This window comes from Gymnogyps californianus, chromosome 10, assembly GCF_018139145.2.
Source record: "Gymnogyps californianus isolate 813 chromosome 10, ASM1813914v2, whole genome shotgun sequence".
Classification (NCBI taxonomy): Eukaryota; Metazoa; Chordata; class Aves; order Accipitriformes; family Cathartidae; genus Gymnogyps; species Gymnogyps californianus.
This window is the reverse complement of record NC_059480.1, coordinates 28,057,005-28,065,700: the sequence shown is the minus strand read 5'-3', so window position 1 is coordinate 28,065,700 and position 8,696 is coordinate 28,057,005.

Below are 8,696 nucleotides of genomic sequence, written 5' to 3'. Positions count from 1 at the left end.
ACAGCACGACGGTACCCTAACCGTCCCCCGCTGAGGAGAACGGCGAGGCGGCCCCGGCGTTCGGTAAAGGCGGTGCCTACCCTGCGACGGCCGTTCGCCCTCCGGCCGGTGGGGCGGCCGCCATCACCTCAGCACCGACCCGGGGGAGACGGGGCAACGGCCACGCACCCGACACCCGCCGTTGCCGCCGGAGGCCCCGCAGCGAGGCCCGGCCGCGGCCCGGGGTGGTTGCGACAGCCGGGCGGGCCGCGGCCACCGGGAAATTCCCGCCGCTTGCATCACTTCTCGGAACGGCCGCACCACACCCTGCTGGCCATATCCCTCCGCGACCGCGCGCCCTGGCCGGGACTAACTCCCGGCGGCCGTAACCGCACGCGAACTGAACGGCAAATCCCGCCCCGGCGGACAGCTTCGGAATCTGATTGGCTCGCTCGGCCTGAGTGGCAGAGCTCCCCCTCGGCCGCCGTCCGCCATGTTGTGCGGGGGAGGTGGCTGCCGTCCCCTCAGCCGCCCGTGTCCTCGGGTGTCCCCTCAGCCGCGGGTTTGAGCTGGCTCCGTGGGCAGGCGAAGCCGGCCGGTATCGCCCCGGCGGGCAGGACGGGGCTGTGGCGGCGGGGGGGGGGGGGGGGGGGTTGTTTCCTGTGGAGATCCGGCGCCTGTTCCTGCCGGCAGCGCTGCCGCCTCCACAGGGTTCCTGTCTGGAGAAGGAGCTAAGGCTGGGCCGGCCGGCGCAGGCCTTGTCTGGAGCAGACACCAGCTCTCCTCAAGGATCCCTCTGAGCTCTCCTCCTCTGCTTGGGCACAGTCCGCTGATTTCTACTCATGCTTTCCCAGCCGAGGACGGCCCCGTGCCCTGCACGTTCGCAGCAACGTGTTGTAACCCCTCTCTCATGAGCCAGCATGCCTGATGGCTGACTGGCCTGATCCGTAATCCAGCAGCAACTCGCCAAACAGCTATGGGACTGCACATCAAGAAAGAGAGACCGTGTCTGTGCTGCAGCAGGGGATATCTCCAAGAGGAAAACCCAGGGCCCGCAGGATCTGCTCGAGGGGACATGCTCGCTATTAGCTAGCCACGATAATTTCTTGCATGCGCAAGGGATACCTGTCAGTGACATGGGCTCATCAGTCCAGTTCTGAGCTTGTGGGACAGGCTGGGAGCTCTGCAGGGAGGGTAAGGTTGCAGTGCTGCAGAGGGCACAGGAAAGGGTTACTATTTTTTTTCCACTTGTTGTCGAGGATGAGCAAACCCGATGGGAGCAGAGGAACCAGGCCAGGTTGCAGTATAGTAATTAATTGAGCAAAGGGTCAGAGTAGTTCACTGCTGCCAGGGTTTGTTGTACTAAGAGAGCCTAAGATAAAAGCATTTGTAGAGGGATACAAATCCAAGATTTTTAATCGGGGACAAGAAAAATCAGCGCAGAAGCCTAGTCTGCCAGGCTTTCACAGGAGGGGCCCGGCTGAAGGAGGCCGAGGTGCACGTGGCCTGGTTTGCTCTTCCGCAGAACAGCCAGCACGGGATGCGGAGTAGCTGGGTGCGGCACCTTATTTTGTGTCACGGTTACAATGATTCGTCAAACTTTCCTAGTTTTACAAGCAGGTCTTTTAGAAAGATCACCAAGTCCACAGTACGCAATGTTTGCTTTTTAGCCTTCTTTCCATTTATAGTTTGGGGTTTGAGAGCCAGTCTGTAACTATCACTGAAATAGTGCTTTTTATAGAAATAGAGCATTTAATTGGGAGGTGCTGTACTTGCAGGTTCATGACTCAGCAGGGATAACTCAGCATGACTAACTCAGTTAGTTACTTGGAATGGTTAGTGCACTCCCCCTATTTTCCTGGTCCTTTGCAAGCTCCCTCCCTTTAGCTATGTACTGTACAGTCACTGAGATTTTAAAAACAATTTTACATAGATTAAAAAAAAAATCTCGCCACCAACCCGGAACATCACCGGCCTTTTAGAAACATGCAATAATCTTCCGTGTTGCATTAACACAGCCAAGAAAAGTCTGGTGAACCCACAAAGCTAGCGCTAAGCATCTCTGCAATGGCAAAAGCCATTTACAGTCCAGTGAATGTACTGAAGATTAAAGAAATAGTAATAAAAAGGGGAGCTGGGGAAAAATTGCCATGGTTGGCTCAGTTCTCTAACCTTCAAATTATTCTGAAGGTGAAAATACCGGGTTCCTTGGTATTTGGAGAAGGCAAACAGCTCTTTCCATTTTCATAGCAGTGAGCACTGTGTGCCAAACGGGCTGGAAAGAAGGAAAAACAAGAGTCAGGGAAGCAGCTGGTGGCACTCATTGCAGTGGAATTTGCCCACCTTTTTTTTTTTTTCCATGCACACACCCATCGTGTCTTGGTTTTAATTTGCTCCAGGTTTCCAGGTTACACTCTGATGTTTTAAAATCCTGAAGAGAAGTGTATTTGCTTTCCTTAGGTGGCTCAACCTGCCCGTACCATTCTCACCAATTCTTGATGTTTTTCATGTATATATTTTTGAATTCAGTAAAGTTGAGCAATGCGTTGTCCCCTTGGCTGTTACGCAATTGGAAGTCTTAGCTATGTGTCATGGTTTGACCGCAGCCGGCAACTGAGCACCATGCGGCCGCTCGCTCACTCCCCCCACCCAGTGGGATGGGGGAGAGAATTGGAAAAAAAAAAGCCTCGTGGGTTGAGATAAAGGTAGTTTAATAGGACAGAAAGGAAGGAAAAATAATGATAATAATATGACAATAATAATACTAAAAGAATTAGAATATATGAAACAAGTGATGTACAATGCAATTGCTCACCACTCGCCGACCGATGCCCAGTTAGTTCCCGAGCAACTCCTGGCCAGCTCCCCCCAGTTTATATACTGGGCATGACGTCCTATGGTATGGAATATCCCTTTGGCCAGTTTGGGTCAGCTGTCCTGGCTGTGTCCCCTCCCAGCTTCTTGTGCCCCTCCAGCCTTCTTGCTGGCTGGGCATGAGAAGCTGAAAAATCCTTGACTGAGTATAAACACTACTTAGCAACAACTAAAACATCAGGGTGTGATCAACATTATTTCCTACTAAATCCAAAACCCAGCACTGTACCAGCTACTAGGAAGAAAATTAACTCTGTCCCAGCCGAAACCAGGACACTATGCCAGAAAGTTTTGCTGTAGCGTGTTTAAAAATAAGAGAGTGCAAACAGCCTGCAGCAGCTGGTGAGCTGGTACCTGATGTCTCCAAACTGGTAAACACGGAGTTACATTAATGTTTTATTTTGCAGCACAGTCCACAGGAGGTGGTGCCCACAGGAGTGGTCCCCTTGCTGTAGAGGTGTACCCAGATGTGCACAGCAGACAACTTAAACCTGTTAACGAAGCAGCATAATAAGTTCATGCTCTGTTGCCAGGACGCAGTACAGTGCTGGAAAACAATGGCAATCAATAATTGCTGGTTGAGTCATGAGTGTGAGTGCATTAACGAGCCGAATTCTCTCGTGCCTTTGGCCTGGAACTGCACAGTTCATGGAAGCTCTTTCATGGATACTAAAGTACGCGTGTTTGGTGTCATATATTCACACATAACAGCCTACAATCACGTACGGCATTTGCAGCGTTGGTGTCCACGTAGATTTGGCATCAATGCCGTGTTGCCTCCAGCCTTTCAGAATCATTCTTCCTCGCTTTCCTTAGCACCTGCAGCTGCCAGGACTCCCACACGGAGCGGCGCAGGGCTGCCAGGAGGCACCGTCGCAGCACAAGCCCCGCTGCCGGCCCTTCGGGAGGGAACGATTCCCCAGCTCACCCAAGCGAGCGAATGCGCTTGGGACTGGGATATAGCGGCGTATCACGTCTTCCGAATCTGCGGTGTCTGTCCTGCATCCGTACCTTTGCGCATTTCTGTGTCATCTTCCAGGCTTCCGAGTGCAGTTACAGACTCCAACGCCGAGCGATAAACGGCATTGGCAGAGGATGGCTGAGCTGAAAAGAAAGTAGCACCAGCTTCTGAGTGAGCCTCGTGGGAAGGGAGTTTTAGGATATCTTAAAACCTCTCTCCTCGTGGGTAATTAGACCACCTCAGTGCCTAAAATCCCCTGAGGATTTTACAGGTTTGTCAGCAAATGTTTCACAAAAGATCCTACAGGAACGGGTTCTTAGCAAAGAACTGCAAATTGCAACGTGCAATTACCTTAACAGAATAGAAGGGATTTGTTTGGAAACATAAGAATCTGTGATGATGGAAAAAATCTAATTTCCTTAAACAATGATAGATGTCAGTCTGTAAGAAACCAATATGATAGGAAGTTAGGCAGTAAAATATTTTGACATGAGCTGATACCTGAAAGTTTCTGCTGTCATATCAAATAGACCAGACCAAGAGAACGGAGACTATTGTTAGATCAATTTACTCATTGCATTCAACTGATTTTTAACTTGGGAGATTTTAGAAAGTTTTTTTTTTTTTTATCAAATCATTTAGGAGATTGACTTCAATTCTTGATGCTGAATCTAATAAATTAACCGAGACTCTAGAATTATCTGCCATCTCAGTGATAAAAATATGTGTTATCAGCTCTAAAGGACTTCTGATTGCAAGTACACTTCCAGTGCGGGTCGAAAACTGGGTTCGCATTGATATGAAAGACTTTGGCACCAAAAGACTTGGCAGTGAAATTTGCTCAGGCTGGAGAAACGGTGTTTCACTCTGTCAAATTATGACTTGAAGAGGAATTAGTTAGGTACTTCTATAAAAGATTTATAGAGACTCCAATTTTGGACTCTAAATTAACAGCTCAGAGAAACAAGGAAGATTATTTGAAATCGTTCCCAAAGGGTGATTTCTTTAAACTCTTACTCACTGGTTTTGAAAGAGAAAAGAGGAATTCAGTAGCGTAAATTACATCCTGCACTTTTTACCATGAATAAGTTGGTGTGAAACCAGAAGTCTAACTATGAATACAGCCTTTTATATAAGTGTTTCTCTGTTTCACGTTAACTGATTCTTTACCTTCCACTCCCTAAATCTCGCACTCTGTTGGTTTCAGTGGCCTTCCTCCTGGCATTACTCATTTCTTGCTAACGCCAGTGAAGCTACTGCTGGTGACTGGCTTAAAGTCTTTATCAAGAAAAGACTAAAACATTGTTCCTGTTTGAAAACCTTTTTTTTTTCAAGGATGCTGTCATCTAGAATGTAAAAATGTGCTGCTGAACTGGAATATTTGTGTTCTTCAGACCCCATACTCAAGATACAGTATTTGTTGCCTTTTGCTTTGTCAGTAAAGCTGTGTTTCTGTAAAAGTGTTTTATAGATTTTTCAGAAGACTCTAGTGCAGGCTCTGCAGCATTTGGATGCTAATTGAAGCCTATGTCTCTCATTTTTTGAGTTTATGGACTCAGGGTTTCAGGTTTCCCATCACAATACACGCTAATTGCTTAGCCTTCCATCAAAGACGTATAAGGCATTTGGAAAATAAGTAAAGAAAGAATGCTTACCATGTATTAAAATCAGTAAGCTTTTCCTACAGACTGATGTTCACCAACTCACCTATTTGCAAACAGTAGTTTGATGCATTTGCAAATTGAACATCATGCTTAAAGTCATTTTAATTCAAACCTGTTTTCCAGCACATTTAAAACTCAAACCTGTTTTTCTCATTGAGACACATTGGTATTCAAGAAAAGGTGTGTGGGATTTGATTTATCAGACCTCATCATGGTCAGACAATGATATGGCAGCAGAAGTCATATTCAGATGCAGATCAGCGAGAGCCCATTTCATCTGCACACAAGTTATGTGCCTTAAGTAAGCTGGTTTGAGAAACAGAAAATGATAAATGTGTCCAGCTACAACCAACACTTGAAGTTAATTTGTGCTGGTTTTGGCTGGGATAGAGTGAATTTTCTTCACAGTAGCTAGTATGGGGCTATGTTTTGGATTTGTGCTGAAAACAGTGTTGATAATGCAGGGATGTTTTCGTTATTGCTGAGCAGGGCTTACACAGAGTCAGGGCCTTTTCTGCTTCTCACCCCACCCCACCAGCGAGGAGGCTGGGGGTGCACAAGGAGTTGGGAGGGGACACAGCCGGGACAGCTGATCCTGACTGCCCAAAGGGACATTCCAGACCATAGGACGTCATGCTCAGCATATAAAGCTGGGGGAAGAAGAAGGAAGGGGGGGACGTTCAGAGTTACGGCGTTTTGTCTTCCCAAGTCCCGGTTACGTGTGATGGAGCCCTGCTTTCCTGGAGATGGCTGAACACCTGCCTGCCAATGGGAAGCAGTGAATGAATTCCTTGTTTTGCTTCGCTGTGCGCGTGGCTTTTGCTTTACTTATTAAGCTGTCTTGATCTCAACCCATGAGTTTTCTCACTTTTACGCTTCCGATTCTCTCCCCCATCCCACCGGTGGGGAGTGAGCGAGCGGCTGCGTGGTGCTTAGTTGCCGGCTGGGGTTAAACCACGACATTAATGCACCGGCCTTTGAACCGCGATAGGCAGCTTCTGAGAAAGGGCAGGGCTGGCAGCAGCAGTACCGTCACCGCAAGGACAGGCCTGTCCTTCTGCCTCCGGGCCAAGGTTGCCGTTCCCACAAGCGGGAGGCAGATGAACCCTAACCTGTTCAGTAGCACCTCGAGGTGGGAGAGGTTACGCATGTTTGGTCCAACAGCTCCGACTCTGGGAGTGCCAAACCCTGTCAGAGGGATGGGGACAGCAGCTGACTGGACAGTGATGCCTTAAACTGTGGCAACTTTATGCCTTAACACATGCCTGTCTGTGTCTCTAAATGTCCCAATGGCCAAAATGTGAAGATAATGACCTTTAAGGCCAGACCCCTGTGCTTCAGCAACTCGTGAGGCTGGCTGCAAGAAGCTTAGCAGGCTTAGGTCTTCCATGGGTCATGTGTGTCTACGGCATGGACCTCATGCGGTCCTGAGCAGCTGGAGTTATGTGTAAAATGCAGGCAGGCGGATCTGAGAGGGTGTAACGATTGCTTTGCACTAGTGTAGATAATTACCCAAAATGTGTGGCAGCGATAAGATGGTGTCTCTGCTGCCAAGTGGTTCTGAGAAGCAGGCAGTTTGTGCTCTGCCTCAGCTTTGACTTAGCACTATTAGGTAATACCCAAAAACGTGGAGGGGTATTGCATGAAAAAACAGGCTACTTCATGTCCCTGAGGTGTGCTGCAGCTCACAGTCAGCTGCTCCAGGCAGAGCTGACACCGCAGGAGCAGGCAGCGAGCTCTGCTCTCCCCATCCCTCGGGGCAGCCTGTCCCTGGAGGGTCAGCAATGCCGCTGGCCAGCTTTGGGAACGGGGGAGAAATACACAACCAGGCTTGATGTTTCCCCACCAGCTGGTCACCACGCACTTTAAAGAAGCGATATGCTCTGCATGCATGCCTATACAAACATCTGCCTCGGATCCATCCCAGGGAAGTTACTGTGGGTCTGGTAGTGTTTCCACCTGGAGGTAAGAAAACTGGGAAAACAGCAAATGGGAGAGTATGACACTGAGCATGGGAGAGATTCCCCGAACTCACAGCACAGCCCCTCGCTTCAGCGCGAGGCTCTTGCACCCTGCGTCATCGTGACGGTGAAAGACCCGAACTGGGAACGTGCCTGAGTTTGTCCTTCGCGTGCGGTCCTCCAGTGCCGACCCTCTTGCGTGCAGATGCGGTTCTCGCCAGTCGATCACAGGGGAACAGGCGGGTAGCTGTAGGCGTGTGAATAAGGAGATGCGGGGTCACAGCATTAACCTGGAATAAGTCACAGGAGAGCCGCTAGCACAGAGCATGAACAGAAGCAAGCACCGACGGGATGGAAAGGAACAGGCTGTATCCTGAAAGGCACACATCAGAGACAGATTTAGCTCTGGTTCATGCAGGAGGATATTTGTCACTACGGGGAGAGGCCTAAATTATTTTTAGAGGTTGCATCATGAGTCTGCAGCTTTAAAGGACAGAAAAAGAAAGATGAGGCTAGCTTGTCAGGTGAGGGCTTACCCTGCTTTTGTGGAGCAGCGCGATGCACACGCAGCCCTGGGAAGCCGAGGAGTGCGTGTCGGTACGTACAAACCACCAAGCGCTGCTGCGAGTGCAATGTCTGGTTTTATTGTTACTAGCCGTGATGCTCGTAGTCTGCAAACCCCAGCATCACACGTGCTGTCCTCATCCTGGGCCATGCAAGCAGCAGTTTAGCTAGCAGACTGAGCCCATCAGATTGCGTTAGTAGCCCTGGTCCAGCCGCAGCGAGATGCTCCAGGCTGGCAGCCACTTTGTTCCACAGCAGGAGGCAGAGGTGACTTTCCCGGCCCGACTGCAGCGTTGCCATCAGCCCGGCCGGGCTCCTCGGCACGGTGAGGCTGTGGAGCATGTTTGCGAGCCCGAGAGAGGCTCCGTGCTACGGCAGCGAGCGTGCCGAGGCCGCAGGACCACATCCTGCTGCGGGGGACGGGGCTGGGTGGGTGGCCGTCTCCCGAAACATTATCTGATAGACTGCAAGAGCAGCTGCGTAGCCTAGAAAACATTGAGCTGCAATCCGCCAGCAGTTTCACCAGGTGTTTCCCCTACAGACAAAGATACAGTCGGTACAGAAATGCTTCATCTCATGTAAATATCAAGCAAATCTTTCACCGCTTCATCCATTTGCATATTTGTATTTACTGAACTGTGGATCAGCGCAAAATGAGTATAAGGCAAGGTTAACGATAGCAGCGTGATCTGC